General features: G+C 43.3%; 1 protein-coding gene across 2 annotated transcripts in view; it reads right to left on the bottom strand.

The window, feature by feature from the left end:
- ZNF644 (zinc finger protein 644) overlaps positions 1-18,163 on the bottom strand; it is an 84,741-nt gene extending 66,578 nt beyond the window's left edge. For both annotated transcript variants that reach the window (XM_030031875.2, XM_030031884.2), the window contains exons 1-2: positions 18,086-18,163; positions 15,175-15,356 (exon numbers count right to left, since the gene is read on the bottom strand). The gene's annotated coding sequence lies outside the window, so the exon portion shown is untranslated. The remainder of the gene's footprint in view (positions 1-15,174; positions 15,357-18,085) is intronic.
- Positions 18,164-18,237: the final 74 nt, after the last annotated feature.

Raw genomic sequence — 18,237 nt, 5'->3', positions numbered from 1 at the left:
ATTTAGAAATTACAATTTTCTTTTTTCTTTTTTTTTTTCTTTATGTTGGGCTGGGTTTGAAAACTATGGAAATAGGAACTATCATGAAAGACCTTGTAGAAGAATCCAAAATTTCTCCTTATTTTTTATTTTACTTCAATGGAACTATAAGTGTAAGAGGGCTGGCTTGGTCCAGATTTGATCATTCTCTTCTAGAGCCTGGGAGACTTGCAGAAGGAGAGTCTGTGCTTTGCATTCTGCTTTATGGGAATATTATTTCAATTTTTATTCTACTACTATTTAAAAGCACTCACTAGAAGTTCCTGCAGCTGTTTGGTCACATAATAACAGACAGACTCTAATTTCTCATGCATGGCACTCAGCATGGTGTATCAGAAAAAAGGCCCCAAACCTGCTCCTGCATTCTAATAAGTGTGTGTGTCACTTTGTAGGAGATCAGAATCCTGTCCAAATTCTGCAAAGTCTAATAGAACAACAGTTGCCAAATGACAAAACCTATCAGAAGAAACAGAGTAAAAAGGCACATCCTTGTTTCTGATCTTCACAGCTTCAGTACTGGCAAGAGAAATGTCAAGGTTTCCAAAATAAAGCCAGTTAACCACTGTAACTGCTATTAAATATAAACAAGGACATAAAAACAGAGATGTTGGAAGCCAGGATATGAACATTTGAAACAGTAGCTATGTATACAATTACAGTTTTGTTAATATCATCTGCTCCCGGGGCTGTGCAGCTCCACTGGCTGCAGCTGTGCTGGGAACACAGGCATAGACCTCTGGGGCCTATAGCATCTAACCAGCAATGGGGAATCCCAAAAAGAAAATGGTTGTGCAGTCATGCTGTCGTGCGGTGGGAGGAGAAAATGGACTGCAGAGACATGCAGCTTCTTCCTCTTTACTGTCATGCAGGACACACATTACACAAGGAAGCAGCAAGAGTACCTTCACTGTCCTTCTCCCCAAAAACTCTCCTCATCTTAGTAAAGGCAAGCAAGCTAAATTCATGACAGCAGCTAGTTGTTTTAAAGGCTCTGCCACTGTGGCAATAAGACAAGGTGCACCGGCATCCTAAACCAGTTAAAATCACTTGGAAGATAATATAAAAGTAAGAACTTAATGGGCATTAGTTAGTGTGTTAAAAATATCACCATTTTTCTTGCATAGACACAGCTATTGAATAAATGCACTGCTTAGCATTGATCATCCACATGACATGGTAAATGAAGATGGCATATTCCTAAGTAAGAATTATGGTCTTGTCTGTACACAAAAACTGCATCCATTTAATTTAATCAGTAAAGAAATGGATGCAGCACAGCCAACATGTAGACAAAACGCAGGGGGTAAAATGACATTGTATGCATCTGTTCAAGACTTACAATTTTAGCAGTCTTGTTTTCTGCAGGTACAATGCTGGCATTTTTTGTCTGAGCACGACATATAATGATCAAGATTCTGGACATGAGGAAGAAGAGGAACAAGACTGTGATCCACGACCTGCTGGAGTCCACGCTGGTCTTTCAGGGAGCTGCTAAAAGAAGCCAAACAGGATTGTTTATCTGCAGAACTGCACTGAACTGCCATCCGAGATGCGGCCATTATTGGACTATTCCTGATACTTCAGTTATACAAAAGAAATACACTAAAATAATTAATTGATGTCATTAAACTACTGTGGTGTTGAACATATATTGCACTTGAACATAATGAATGTTGACAATTCATTATTTCAGGTTTTATGACAATACCTCTGTGATAAATATTTCTACAAATTCTAAAAGTCAGATATAGGATGGAGAAGTCTGCACACTATAAACTGCCACAAACCTGAAGACTTGTCAAAATAAAATGAGCTATAAAAACAATAATATTCAGGCAACGTCACTCTCATTAAACACCTAATGATGCCACAGGCATATTAGCGGGGAAATGCTCATGAGGCTCATGAGGAATTAGGAGAAAAAAAAATAAATAGAAACCCTGCCCCTAAAACCGCTTGCCAAGCTGTTTGTACATTCTGCCGCAGGCAGTTTCTTGAAAAAGATGGAGATGTGAATGGAGACAGTCGGTGACTATTAGATGCTGATGATGGTGAGGGCAAGCAGAAGAACTGATGCTAGAGATTAAGGGCTGCATTTTGCTTTCAGTTATGTCTCGCCTGTCTCAACATTTCATAGTATTTAACTGAATCTGTTACATAAGACATTTCTCCTGTCTATGCCGCTCAGCAGCCATATTCTCCTTTCTGGTATGGATCGTCTTGGGAAACTTGCCAAGCTGTGACAGAGCAGTGCATAAAAGGAAACCATGCTCATAAGCTGGGGGTGGGGAGAGCTGCAGGTGAACAGATACAGTGCAGCAACATACATACAGACTCCTGTCTCAAAAAATTCAGGGTTTAAGTGAAATGGGGGCCACAATGCTACTTTAAAAAAGTGCATAGGGCTGCTAGAGACCCCAAACCATCTCACTGATTTGCTCCAGTGCGGGTGTGAACATGGTGCAGAAGAATTGCTAAACACTGCACTGGCTGCTGCTTTAGCAGATTGGAAGAACAAAAAAGTATTTCCTCCTAAGATGCTAGAAAAGGCCCATCAGTTTTGGAGCCCATTCCGGCCAGATTCTGAACACTCCTTTACACTTAGGAAGGATCTGGACCTTTTAATTAAAGACAGAGGGAAATGAGGGTGGACCCAGCCTCTCGTAGGAGTAAGCTATTACCTGCTTGTCAGGACCTGCCCAAAAAGTCTGGCATTTCCTATAGAATTCAGTGAATGCACTCGTTGTTAATATTCATTACTTCATTTATTAATAGCCAAGCTCTCAGGTAGTTGTTGGCTTTTCATCTCTAGACCTCAAAGTACTTTACAAAGAAGATCATTATCAACAGAGGAACACAAGACATCTACATTTGCGCTTTGGCACGTAAAGAGCATCTCAGTTCACCTGCAAAGTAGATTCGCCAGTTGAGCTTTACTCTGGCCATCTGCCCTGGAAACAATCTCCAAATCTCAAATGACTGGGAGCAGGGGGAGGGATTTTCAGCTGAAGTTCAGTAACACAAACATCTACAGGGAATTAGGCAATCCTGTAGAATGCTGCGCCTGGCTGCAAAATGTGGAGGTCAAGGGGACTCTGAGCTTGAAGTCTATGACACTGGAGCAACCTCCAGGCGTCTCCAGTCAGACCAGGATTCATTACTACAAGGTACTGCTGTGGATTACAGCACTGAGCACTTTTAATTGCTCCATCCCCAAAGACAAGATTTACTGTCCTTTCGCCATCTTCAGTTGTTATAGTAAAAGACAGGTGAAGAAATGCGCTTGGGCTGATAAATTTTTTGGCAGTTTTGCACTGCACACAGACTAGGATTTTTCATCTTAATGACCTGCAGCTGAAACAGATGTTTCGCTTTAGTGTTTTAAAGCACTTCACAAAACTTAACACTAATTTATTCTTTCACAGTGCAGGAAAAAAAAAAGATGTTTGATATCGTTACTCACATAAGAGAACAATGTGAAAAATGGAAACAGATGTTTCTCATTTAAGCATGAATAATAAGGAAGTGAAAGAAAAAAGATGATGTAGTAGTAGTGATTAAGAGAAATATGATGGCTTGGTTAAGTCAAGACAATTTCTTATGGATCTCCAGTCAGTCCTGAAAGATCTTGCTAACAACTTAGTCCCTGATTCAGCAAGCACATGGAAGTGCTTAACCCCAGCTGGGGAGATTGTCTCACATTCTTCATTTATAATATTTTTAAAAGCTGTATGGTCAAATGAATACTTTACAGTTAGGAGTTGAGGGATCGACAGCATTGTTCCTGTAGACAGTAAAGCACTGACTGTTTTCACAAACTACAGACATCTAAATTTGAATATCAGAAGAGAAATAAAGTCAAACTGAACATACATTGTTTCCTGAAACATGAAGAAGTGCTCTGATTTTACTGCAGCACAGACAGAGCATTGTGAGGCCCAGAAGCAGCAACCAGGGACCCATTACATGCTCCCCACTGAGAGCCCTGGCTTCCCCCAAGGGCTGCGGCACCTGGCAGGAGGGACCCGCTCTGCTTTGGCAACCACCTCTCACCTCTCCCTGTCCTGGCAGAAGGAAAGGTCCCACTTCAGCTGCAGGGCCTTTCCCAGTAAAAATCTTTTGGAAACCTCCAGTAATGCAGGTTTCACTGAGGGAAATGCAACCCCTTACCAATCCACCACCTAGAACAAAATGACTTACTAGGGGGTGAACTGAACACGGGGAAGGGGTGTATGTAACATGGCTGATATTTCTGTGCCTGGTGGGATTTGGCTGCAGACCAAAGAACCCATCTTTCATTGTTGGTACTACTTTTTGTCTTAAGCCTGCCTTGGAAGGTGAAGGATCCAAGCAGGCCAGTGCAGACCATCAGGCCTAGACAAGATTGTTCCCCTTCCTCCTTCCCTCCCTCCCGCCAGAGTAAAGCCTAGGCCAGGAGACGTGTCCCTGCCCCAGAGCCACCCCACAACTTCCACAGGCCTCCAAGGTGCCCTAAGGGCTCCCCTCTGTGGAAGGCAGGACAGCCCTACCCTGCCAACACTCGCAGCCAGGAGAGAGGTGCAGAGATGTTCCCCACCACAGGAGAATCCTCCTGGCAATTCCATCTCACTGAGCGCCTGCTCAGACAGTTTTCACTCTTTGCTACCCCCGCGAAAATGGTGCTCTCTCCAGCCTCACTGAATTATTTTTGGTCCATCTGCACCAGCACGTTCTGCCCTTTCTAGGGCAACCTAGCCCCAACTGACAGAAGAGTTGCTACTCCTGATGTTCCCAACAAGGAGGAAAGGCAAAAGGAATGTTCAGATTCCCCATGGATTACAGCACTGTTAAAAAAAAAAAAAAAAATCCCTTTGTTTCCAGACTGTACTAATCTATTAGGAACCACTGGGCAGAAATACAGTGCAGTATAAAATTCCTTTTACAGAGGAATTCTCGTAAGGAAGAATTGAAAACTAAGCTTCAAATCCTCTTGTTTGAGTTTTAAGGACAATACGTCAGTTCTAGGAAACTGTCACTTTCCACTCATCATTTTTAATATGAAAATAATGTTTCTGAAGTTGTCACTGATTTTAGCATAGTTGCTGAGAAAAATTTGGCTCTGTATGCAGTCCACAGACTGTGCATGCAGAATTAATAATCTCGTTAACATTACTATATGCAAATGCTCCAAGGATGCAAAGAGAGATTTGTATTGCAGATTAATATTTTATGGGAATTTTGTGTGTACATGATAAATGAATAAATGGAGGGACACAAGGGGACATGCAGAACATGTGCATCATGTGTGAGAACTGCATTAATTCTTAAATGTTTGCAATGGCCACAAGATGGTTAAGAAACAAAAAGACTTATTATTGTAATTACAAAGGAGGAGAGAATAAGAGAAGAAAAATGAGAGATCAAGAGGGCTGTTTCATGTTACAGTTTCTCCAGCTGCAGAGCTGGCTTGAGAGGTTCTCCAGACCCTCCTGCCCCCATCCTTTCCACCCTATGTGCCTTCCCCTGGCTGCAGATTACCATCCCTTTAATTCTGCTAATTCAACTATTTGCATGTTCAAGCTTTAAACCAGCTCTTAATTACAACATGGAATCACACCCTTAGTCTACTTGGTCTCTCATTCATTTTCAGCTGCTATATAACAAGGGGCAATACCATATAAAACCTCAGCACTAATACAGTGCTCTGGATACGAAAAAAGAGGCATGTCAGGGAGACTGAGAACAGGTCTCAGAATTTGGGGGTTAAAAAGGAGAGTTATTTGCAGAGAACCGTCACTGGTTCCCCACTGTTTCAGCTTCTGGGTCACCCTCTTCCCCACCTCTCCAGTTGTCCTTATTCCATTGAAGTTTTATTGCTACTCTGGAATGACACGAAGCTTGCTCACGCTTCAACTATAAGAAATGTAATATTGTATTTGTCCAAAAACCTACATGAGTAAAAGAAGATCCCTGAGGGGATATTATTAACTGCCTGCTACTTATCATTGATGGTTATTCTCTGAGACAACTCTCCTGTTTAATCTTTATGCTCTTGACAATAACCCTTCTCTCTTTTTGATCAAGTGTTTAATTTTCTTGAAAGATTTTCTCCGACTTTAGTTATTATTGAAGGGGATTTTAATTTTACCCCAACTCTTTAATGGCTAAATCTTGCATATCCACTATTTCAAATAGGGGTATTTCAGTTACTCTAAGTAAATAGTTCAAGGATTTGGTCTTGATAGGTAGCTGGAAAATTTCAAATCAAAACAAAATTGAAATTGCAGTTTCTTTTCCACTTCAGAATAGAGTTTTTAGTCTCCCTGAATGACCTGTCAGTGCATTGGAATAAGAAATGGATACTGCTAGACTGCTACAGAGCATACTCCCATGTCAGCAGAGTTTCATCAGCATGAGTGGCAGCTCTGTATGGGAAATCAGTTAGCTGGTTATTTCATCTGCAGCTGATCAAAGATAAACAAGATAAAAAAGACAAACAAAGGGAAGTGGTGATGTAGAATGTATTCTTACTTTCCTAGCCTCCACAGGCAATATTATTGCTAAATTTCCTCTAATTGTTTATAGTAGAACTTTAAAGCATAACAGGAGAGAAAAATAAAGAAAAAACCAGTAGAGGTTCAGCAGAGAGAAAAGCACAGAAATCCTTGAAACCTGATTGCCTTCCCTTCTCACAAGCATCCTCAATCCTTCCCCATTGTCACTGCATCTCCACAGCCCAGTGGAACTCCAGATCACGGGTAAATACCTAATAATATAATAGTTACATTTAGGGCAGCCCATAGAGCAGGGAAAGATTGCACCATAGGACTGAGAGGTCTTTTGGGGAGGCTTGTTTTGTTTTGTCATACTGGGCACTCCCGTTTCCAGTGACCTTGTTGTCCACGAAATTACAACAGTTTACAACAGTCTTCTGTTCCTGGAGCCAATAAATTATTAGATTGAGCCCATGATTTTGCAACTCTAGTCTGTATTCCCAATATTGGCTTATTGTCTTTGCTTGTCTGATCTGAACCTGTGTGAGTGGAAGCACAGAGCCTCCGCCTGCTCCCTCTTGTGCAGCCACTCTCCTTTCCTGGTTCCCAGGTTCAAAATGGGACCTTGGCACATCTTTCTTACAGCCTGAAGCAAGATGGTCGTTCACTTACCTTTCTCGCCCCTTTTCCACAATGTGCCATCCTCAGGCTACCCTCCCTCCCAGCATGGACTTGCTCACAGGATGCAATCAGAGAGGTGCCAGGAGCTGCACAGGACACAGCTGCTCCATGACCAGGAATACAGGTGAGGAGAAGACTAGAGTGCAAGTGAGCAGGACCAAATGCCTAGTTAGCAAACACTAGAATATGCAGATCTAAATCTATACATCTGAGCCTTAAGTTTCCCCATCTGTAAAAACAATGTTGAAATACTTTCCTATTTCTCAAGAAAGTTACCAGGCTTAATAAATTAATTAATGCTTACATAACACCATATTGTCAGAAAAATCTTTTCCCTAAATCAACATGTTTTCAAATATTTCAGTTGATGACAGAAATTAATTTTACAAACAGGTACAACACAGACTATAAACAGTGGCTAATAATCTCAAGATGATCCCCTTAAGACTAATCTAATATTGCAAAATCTTTCAGAGTTAGTATTTATTTCCCTTGTTGCATTTCTGTTGAGGCAGTTGGACTCAGCAGCCCCATTTGCTTTCTCAGCACCCGATGCCAGAGTACACAACAGTATGGGTGGAAACAACGCTGCAAGAGAGAGATGTAATTACCAAAGAAATGGAGCAACAGACTTAAAAAGAGCATGATTCTCACAGCAGGTCAGCTGAAGTGGCAGCTGTGCATTTCTGGGATAGTACCAAGTGTCCACTACCACCTTACAACAGCCTTGTGGCTTTAGATTTTATCCCTGTTGACTGAAATACATAAATATTTTCTAACAGTACCATTGCTTTTCAGAAAGTACTGGTTCAGCCCCAGCATAGGACAAACTCTCCAATACTTCAATTTTTCTAATCTCCAAGGCTCAAACCAGAGATGTGTGGAGAATCTTTGTGTGCTGCCCTTCACACTTGCATTCAAATCTTCCCTGCTTAATGAGCCATGGGCTGTTGCTCTGAAACAGAGGACATTAACAGTTCAGAAAAAATAAGCCCCTGCAGATTAATCACCTGGCTTCTTCATGGGCCCAATTCCAATCAGCAGACAGTGTGAAAGCAGAGTATCTCCATATACACTGCCTGACTGATAAGCGTGTTAGTTCATTGCTACGCCTGGCTTTGACAAGCATATAGCATATGAGTCTTATTTCGTTGTTTATTTCAAATGAATACCACAGGTCTCCAAATGTCACTATATTCACAGAACCTAACAACTGTGCAACCATTACATGATGTCTTAACATTCCCCCTTCTCTGTGCCAGTAAAATAATATCTATTTCATGCTTCTTGATTTTTAAAGTGAATGTTTTATTGCTTTCTGAACAGCACTTAACTGCTAGGTATCACTTCTGAGTCCACCATGCAGTAATCCTTGAGAAGACAAGGATCTCAATTCATCTTGAGAACTATACTTTGCTGGAAACTGGCCACTGACTAATGGTATTCCTGCTCCTTGGTAAACCACTAGTAGCTTTATTGTTACTTGGCCTCACCACTCCATTTTAGTACAGGAGGGATACTATGAAAAGGAAACAGGATTAAGTGTTGGCCAAAAGGATGGCAAACCCATCAAAAGCCCTTTGCCAAACCTTTGACATAGCATAGGCAGAACACAGTGCTTAATTTTGTGGAAACACAGAGAGGAAACAGCCAAACAACCAGCTATGCTGTCAGCACTATTTCCCCCATCCCACAGCAAAGCAAGCTCAGAAAAGACAAATGGAATATGGCATTAAACAGTTAAAGAGACCCAAACTGCTCCAATTTATGTAATGACAATAACCTCCCATCACCATAACCTACCTCTTCACCCTGCCCGCCCCAGCTCTCCATGGTTCAGGAGACTTTTTGAACAGAGTGATTCTAGCATAACATGAAGGAAATACCAGCTCTATCTTTTGATCATTTCTTATTCATCTCCTGTCTCTTGTTGGGTCAAATCTCAGTCTCACTGAACTCCTGATTTAGCCTATTAGCAGGGAACAGTGAACTCCCATCCTCATTTCTTTCCTTCACGTATCTACTAGCTTGTTTCCCATGTTTCCATTTTTATAGCCCTTAGAGGCTACAGGAGCGTGTTGCTTTGATTGCCTTTACCTTATCCTTCCTATAGATCATGCAGGTCAGTGGCATACCTGGAATAAACTGGGACTGTTATTTCAACTGTCAGTCACGCTTCAGCTGGAAGGCAGAGTCCTGTTAGCAGGGAGATTGAAGCACTGCAGAGCAAAGCAGAGGACAGTAGTGTCTTTGATGGCAACTGTGTGCTTCAGCTCCCACCTGTTAACAGGTATCCATGGGCACCGCTGCTCCCCTGGCACTGTTTCCCTTTGATCATGTTATGTTGCTATTGGAGCATTTCAGTAAACAGGGCCCAGAGCAGGGTGTATGTGCTTCTGTGACCACGCACCACAGGCTAGATCCTCCACAGACTAGAAGCGAAAAAAAGCTGTGGTGTTTTCCTGAGCTGAGAATTTGGCCCTATATTCTTAATGTTCCTCTGCCACCAAGCGGGGCCTCATCAGGCAAGATGCTGAGCAGTGTTTGATTAAGACCAGTGTGAATAGAGTACGCACAGCACCACAGATTCCCCAGAAATGGTCCTTTACAAACAACCACCTGGATGCTACAAAACAAGCCACATGTGGAGATCCCATAAATACAAAGGCACTTCAAACTGGACATCTTTGTAGACCTTCAGCCTCTGCTGGGGTCGCAAGCCCTGGATTTGGGCACATTAATTCATCACTTCTTTGAACAGGCAAAAACACTGCTGAGAGGGATACAAACATGTTTGCTTTAGGATGACGCATAAAGACTCTGCCTGGAGTCTCCCAAACAAGCCTTTCCTTTCCTTTACTGGCATGCGAACAGTGCACACTACATGCTTTAAATGGGATTCGAGTCACTTTTTTCATTGCTACTAGAGCAGGTACTGCTGAAGATAAAAGCAACTGTCTCGGAAGAGCAGGTATGACATCTGGTACATAGCACCAAAAATAAATCTTTAACTTCCTCTCATACCTGCCAAACCTGCTCCAAGGAAATAAACCTGTGAAATATTACAAATACACACTTCTCTCCGATTTCAAAGGAAGAACTGACCTATTTTTAATTTGCCCATTTTAAACATTTCCTATGACAAGATCAGTTTGCTAAAACAATGGGCTATGTTTGGAATAACCACAATCATAAAAGAAAATTGCATGCATATGAAAAAGGCAAGTGGCCTGGTATTTGCACTGGAGGTAATTCACGCTAATACCGCTATTTATAGTGCAGCAGCACCTTAGGGACCCAGTCATGCTCAGCACACCTACTTGGTAAGCACTATACAAACATGAAATCTGATAGTCTCTCCCCTGTAGTGCACTCATACTTGTGATTTATGGAAACTGGTTGTGTAACGCCATATAATTTGGGAGTGGTCCTTTGCTAAATTATTTTCTCTGGTCATATTTGTGTAATAAGTATTTTCCATATCCTTTCAATAGCCGACCTGGCTTACAAGTAGACAAGAGATTTGTGTATTGGTGGAGATGACCTACTTAAATCAGGAACAATTAAAGACCCAGTTCCTATTTACAGGCTTGGCTAAGGAACCACACACATACAAAAATCAAATTGAAGAAGCCAGGAGATGTTTCTCAGTGCTACAATTCTGGTCATACGGGAGGGTCTATGAGGGGGATCAAAAAAGGAAGTGCTTGTGATTCAGTATTAGCAATGTAAATAGGACACATTTGGAGGCTGTCACCATCCTGATCGCTCATCTGCTTTTATTAGTCCTCATTCTTTATTCTTATTGTCTTTGGTTTTCTGTGCTTGTCGTTAAAGTTAGTTATGTTATAGGCATCTGTTTAGCATATTCTATATGAAAATGCAAATAGAGATGAAAAACAGTAAAATAAATATATGCAGCTTCCATGTCATGTATATATTTGACTGTAGCATGTCAAATTCAAAAGAATTGTTCATCACTTTGAAAGTCCGCTTGTTCATTATGTGCATTACTTTTTTACCAGCAGATGGCAGTTTACCATTATTTTAAATAGGTTATTTTGTTAATATCAGATGTTTTAAAGTTCTAAGTGGTTGGTAAAAAGCTTTGAGCTCATTTCAAAGTTAATTTTTAATTCAATTTCCTTCTGCATCATCCCCTCTAGAAAAAGTAATCAGGACTGAGCTATTTGTTTCAGTTTACAGCCCTGCTGCTGACCGAGGCTGAACACTATCTATACAGTTAGCTGACAGCAAGTTCACGCAGCACCAGTGGGCATTACCCAGCTTCAAACACTCACTGCTGCTACTAGCCCCCTGAGGCACGCTTTACACTCCCTAATTCCCAGTCTGTGCTCGGGGAGCTGCCCACAACATTATTAACTCTAGTAGCAGGGGCAACATGAAGGATGTGACTCTGGTCATAGGGGCCAGTGGTTTATTTGCTGCTGTGTGCCTGGACACTGTCTGAATTTTAGGTAACAAAGAGTTAAAACTACCATCCGGGCAATGCTGCACTGCCTCCTGCACTGCAGCTGAGGAGGACCAAGGGGCAGGGAGTCTCTGCCAGGAGATGCAGCCTGCAGGGCGCTTTCAGAAAGCCTGCTGCTACCGAAGGCCATCCTTTAACCCAGTCAGAGGCGCAGCTACGAGACCATCTCCCCTGGCCTAACAGAGGGCTGAGAACAAGACCTTTCCTAGCAAAAAACTCTAGCAGCGAGCACAAGCAAAATGAAGGGATGGGTCTGTCAGTCCAACGCTGCTTTAACACCTGGGCACAGATTCACCCTGGGCATCATCTGACATAAGCAGCCCTCACAGGCACACCAGTGCCATCCACATCCTAAAACCAGGCACCAGGGAGAGACTGACGCACCAAGAGCCTCACTCTCCACTGACCCTGTGGTGACATTGCTCAGTCTGTGTGAGCCCATGTTCCCTTCCTGCCCCAACAACTCCTTCCTTTGTGTCAATACGGGCATTCAGGACGGCCTGATGAAGCAACGCAGTAGCTCACAGTTGGATTTGTTCCCTCATCCAACTCTGCCACCCACCACAGCACACAAATGCTCCTTTTGGCAGCATCAGCCACAGAGATTTTTGCTGGATTAAAGCAATCACATGACCCCCAGCTTCTCACAGGAGCAGCGCCAAAATGGCAACAAAGAGCAGAACTCCCCTCACCTTACGCCCCAGGCATGCCAGCACGGCCTTTCACAATGTGATGGTATTTCAGGCACACATCCATTTCTGCCAACTCTGCAGCCACTGAGCACAATGGTGGGCTGGAACAGACTGTACAGAGAGTGGGAAGGAGGAAAGGGCTTCCCTCACCTGCCCACAGGCTAGGGACAGACTGGTTTTGTGGCTGGGCCGGGATTTTGTTAATTTGTTTTTTTGTTTTGCTTACATGGCAAACTGCCCCTTCCCTAGAGCTGCACAGGTCCTTTCAAGTCCTGCAACTTTTGAATTTGTGTTCCTTGTATTCTCACACTGAAGTGGCAAATAAAGAGATCCAGAGATCATTTTGCATCTGTTAAAGAACTAAACAAAGCTCAAAGTTCCAAAACAATGAGTACTGATACACACCAGTCTGTAACCTATCTTGGGAATGCAGTGTTTTCTTTTACAAGCAGTCCCACATAGCCTCTTTTTAATGATCTGCAGAGAGACTGAGAAGTTCACCAGCGGTATTAAATTAGAAACTAAAAACAACATAGAGCGCAGATGTATTATACGAATGGGCAAAGAGAGATGAAAAAAATGGGAAGGAGAAAGGAAATTTGGGAAAAACAGGAGAGCATTACAGTGTGGGGAACAATAGGACACATATACGTGGTATCAGGCACAGATTCATCAGGGGAGATCAAAAATGTGCTAAGGGAAACACTTCAGCTGTAGCAGGGGAAAGACTAACAGGTCTTTTCTCTCTAATGCTAAAGATTCCTGAAGATGCAGGACGCTGGGTACCCATTGTGGTGAAGCCCTCATGGGCAGAGCTGTGCTTGTAAAATAACACTGACATAATTCCAAGAGCCTTTTGTTGGAACAAATAGCAAATGCAAGTATTTATGAATCACATAATGACTTTTTAGCCTTTGATATTTCCCAAACAATCATATCGCTAGAAAATACATGCTGATCAACCTCTCTTCTTCATGTGGGCAACTGCATAAGCAAAGTAGATGTCCAAGTGAACCTGACACCATCCTACCAACTTTTGTTTTCATCTGAGAAGTACTTTAAAAAGCATTCAAAGTAGGTTTAACATCAGTTATTACTCTGATTACTGCATTCCTAAGATAATGGATTTCAAAATTATATTTTCCAGCTGAAGATTAAAGAGCCACTTCTAAGCCTCCTACCTTCTTTAATAAAGTAAGATTCGATCTAGTCTCAAAAGTTGAACATTAACATAAAGGAGATTTGCTGTCACCTTAGTAAGTGTTAGCAGCAATCATTTAGGATTCCCATTACTTTCCCACCCAAACCTCACCTGGTCATGTTGAGAAGGAAACTGGATTTCTTATACCCACATGCCACCTTCATCTTGCAGATATTCAGGGATACCTACCACTGTTGGACCCCAGCTTTTCTGCTCTGCTTCACAGAGTGAAAGCAGGTTTGTGCCTCAGGGCAGAAAGAGGGCAGCTTTTCACGCCTGTGATGCACAGGTACCCACTCCCCTCACTCCTCCTCCACCCCCCTCACATCCCCCCCACCCCGATATCCTGAGCAGCCTGCTCCCCCTCCAGGGAGGCTGCTGCAAACAGGGGAGAACACTGCTGGCTCACCGCATGCCCAATGTGCAAATAGCATCCAGCCACATTTGATGCTGTGGTATATACTTAGCATTGGAAATTAACACACATTCCTTCAGAGTGCAAGGCAAGAAGGGAATCTTTTAGTTGTCAGATCATGCACATCAGCAAGCAGTGGAAGTCTATTTAGCTAGCCCTGCATTTCTTGTATACACATTATCACCTTCATAGTGCAGGCACAGAGCCCCAGCACTTGCTTATGACTACAGCATACATCTCCAGAAACAGGGGCGGAGGGAAGAAGGAAGAGAGACAAGATGTATCTCTTGGCAAGGTGCGGAGCTGGGCCCTCTCGATCTCACCTTGCAGAGCCAAGAACAGGTTAGCTCCCGGCCCTGCTGCTGGAGGAAACAGAGGGAAAATCCCACATCTGATGAGAATCCGGAGCAAAACTATGCCCCATGGATTTTGTCTGAAATATGGCATTGCCTAAATCAGGTATAATTGCCACACAATACAGGATGGAGCATCTCTTTAATTCCCCCAGAATCTGTCCCAAAGGCTGAGCACTCTTGGCCACTTCATAATCTCGTGCACTGAGTCATACTAAATCAGTAGCAGGACTCAGCCTAGGTTTGCCACTCTATGAATGTGTACTGCCCTGGGAGGAAGGAAGAGTTGCAATCTGAGCCTAAAAGCCAGGGTGTGCATTTCCTCCCCCCGCTTTATGCCAAAAGCGGCGCAGCAACCAGGTGGCTTATCTGCCGTCAGCACCTTCTGTTTTTCTAAGTTTTCTACCAGGGCACAGAGAAGCCATGATGCTGAACAACTACATTATCTCACTTCGCACCAGACTTTCCACCTCCCTCTGTGACTTACCATGCCAAAACCTTTGCCATTTGAGTGATATGGAAAGCAGGAGATGAAGGCTTAAAATCTGCACTTTTGCCTAGAATATGCAGCAAATGTCTAATTAGAAATTAATACTTAGGAGCTGCGTTCCTCTACCATAATTTGTTCTGCCCCAAAGTATCACTACAGTGTCACTTAGAAGACAAGAAGGGTTGAGGTGAAGTCTCTTAATAGAGAAACATAGCAGAGTACCATGTGGGGAGCAGAAGCAGACTGGAGGCTGACAGTACTTGGCTCTACAGAGATGCCGGCCTGCAGGACAGGGACAGAGGAGCCCACGGACAGGAGAGCTTCGAGACTTTAAATACCTGGTGGCTGAGAGCTGGTGCAGCTGCAGCAACCAAGAAGGGTTTGTCTTCATCTGCTGAGCAGGGCTGTGGGCTCCTTCCCGGTGGAGGCGGACGTGGGTTCGTCACGTGCAGCAGTGTCCCTGGAGTCCAGCTTCCTGCAGCATGCTCTGCAGAGGGCAGCAGCTCAGTCAGCGCAGGAACTGCAGCCAGTGAAAAAAACCCGCAACACATCTCACTGTGAGGATGTCCCTGAACAAACATCTCTGCCTTTGCCTGTGGGTTTCTGGGTAGAACTAAGTCCTAGGAATGAGTGTCTCGAACCTGGCACCACAAAATGGAGCTTCCAAATACCTGGATGCTTAAAAAAATTGCACTACAATGTGTATAACAAAGTTGGGTATTATACATACGGCAGAAATTCAGGATTTGACTGTGTGTGTAACGGAGGCCATGTCCCATCAGAAGCCAACTTATGATTAAAACTGGGAACAAAACAAGGCCTGAGCAGTTACTTAATGGAGAATACCCTCAAATGAAGCAAACAGCTGAAACAAAAAGAACAATTAGAGTCAAATCCCCTTTCACCTCCTAGCAGTATGTAAAAATGCGAAGGCCAAACTTAGGCAGAGCGGTTGGTTTTGTGGCAAGTTTTCTCTAAGAACTTGTGTTTTTAGTCCAGCATCTGAGGAGATCTTTGGACAAGCTGCAGACTGTTACGTACCCTGCAGTTGTTCTACTTGGTTGGGGTGTGGGACAAATGCAAGACTAATTCTTCAGCCAGGACTCACCTACTGTGGCAAATACGATAAATTAAGAATACGCTGACTAGGTCAGTGGGTCCTATAAATTACAAGTGTTGCAAGGGTTACTAACAAAAGAAACTGCAGAATATACTGGGTTTCATTTACAGCTTGTATACTGAAAGTAAGGACCCTTACCCACCAGTGAATTTTGCTCAATGAAACTCAAAGTTTAAGTAAATGCAAATAGCCCACACTGAAAATGTGAAAAATAAACAAAGTATCATTTAATTTAATTTGAGGGCCCAAGCAAGTCATTCGCAAGTCTGTTTAATGTTTAGGAAGAAAAAGCCTTAGTTCAGTCTCTACAAATGGTTTTAGTTACTTCTGTGACTTTCCATCTCTTGAGGATAATCTGCTCCTAATAAGGACAATTGCTTAGATTTATTACCCCACTGAGGTCTTGTTAAAGATCTAACAAAAATCCTATTTAAATGAAAAGGACAATAGAATCTTTAAAGTCAGCGCAGAGTTTAATTAAAACCTGAAACAGAATCCATGTCTTTATGCATAAGAAAAGCAAAAACAGATTTCAAAGCTGTTAAACTACATGTAATTGGCATAAACTATCCATTGAGCCAAAGTAAAAAAAAAAAAAAAAAAAGTAGGCTATCATATGGAAATTGGAGTCTATTAATAAATAACAAACCTGATACATGTGCATAGTGCCATATTTTTGCATGCATTTTTTAATTTGCCTAATTTGCTAGGCATATCTTAGAGCAAACATGAGACACACTAGCTGTTAAGTTGAACATATCCAAAAGGGACAAAAAAAGACGGATTGAAATCAATGCATTAACATGCACCAGCATTTAAAAATGTTTCGTAACGTTCCCAAAGAGAGCATGTAAACTGCAGCAGCCTCAGTGCAAAACTGCTGTAATCTGTGTTCCCATGTAGTCATTATTCACACATGGGAGTATACAGTTCCTACAGTCATTTTTCATGCATGAATAGTTTAAAACCCAAAATCACTGACATAAATACACAAGGGGGACCTCCCTTTTGAAAGTTAACATCTTATGAACTCTGAAAGGGAATGTGAAGATAGATAGCAGTCCACTTGCTGACACAGCTCTCCTGTAGGGAAGGGTCTGTGCACAGCTCTCCTGCAACCACAGGCACACCCAAGCCATCCACAGGCTGAGAGCCACCACCGGCCACTTGGCCCCCAGCTGCAATGCCAAACTCAGCAAGGTCAGGACAGGACAGAGCAGTGCAAAGCAAAGTCTTACCACTTCTCCCTTCTCCCCACCAGCATGCAACTGAGGCCACGCGTGTAGGGAAGGGAGGTTTGCCCAACAGCTGCTTTGGGCATGCAGCTTCCTTTTCAGGAGATAATAAATTCTGAGACCAAAAAAATAATCCCATAACCCATTTCTGCATTAAAGAAAAGACACTTTTCCTTCTCTTCTTTTCCACGATAAAGGATGATCGGCTGCCTGGGGGCAGGCAGACACACAGACAGGCTCTACGCAGAGGGGAAACGCACACGAAGGCAACTCTGCAGCAGCAGTGAGCGTAATGCAGCGGCTGGAAAAGGAGGTAACAAAATGGTGGCCCTCCCCTCCTGGCTGGCTCAGCTCGGTAAGAATGACAAAGCGAAAGAGTCATTAGGGAACTCCAGCTCTGAGGTGGGTCAAACGACTCGTCTGGAAAAATTCTGAGAGGATGGTATGTTAACCTTCCCTCTGCAGCATGTCAGTCGCTCGTTTAATGATTTAATCAGTTTTGTTAAAATACACTTCAAGCCCACAGTAAGTGGCCATATTGTTACTTAGGCTTTTCCCCATTTAAAATTACAGCTCTTGCCCGTGCTATAGTATAGTCGGCGCCTTTGCTTTTAAGTTGCCTTTTTGTACGAGTGGTCAGTATTTAGGGCCATCTCTTTTAAGGCCAGAAAAACCTGCCTAAGGCCAGCTGCGTGCGCAGCCAGCAGGTCCCTCAGAGGCCTGGGGAGGCAGCGGTGGCAGCCCAGGGTCCCTGCCGGCAAGTCTTCGTGGCAGCCCTTCCCACTGACGGCTCTGCCATCTCATACTGCGGTGACTTGAGAGGTCTTTGGATAAACACAGTGAAATACAGCATGGCCCGGTTACAACATAAGCTTCGCAATACCTCAAACTCACCTTGCACCCGGTGCTACTAAACACCAAGGCGGAGGGCACGGTAACACGCGATTGCCATCGGCTAATTTAACCCAGCGCCGGGCCGACGACCCGCCGGCGGGCGGCGGGCAAGATGGCTGCCGCCCTGGGCCCCGCCCGCCGAGCGCCAGGCC

Source organism: Aquila chrysaetos, chromosome 12 (genome assembly GCF_900496995.4).
Source record: "Aquila chrysaetos chrysaetos chromosome 12, bAquChr1.4, whole genome shotgun sequence".
In the NCBI taxonomy this organism is placed as follows: Eukaryota; Metazoa; Chordata; class Aves; order Accipitriformes; family Accipitridae; genus Aquila; species Aquila chrysaetos.
Note: the sequence above shows the minus strand (reverse complement) of the source record. Positions and strands in the feature narration are given on the sequence as shown.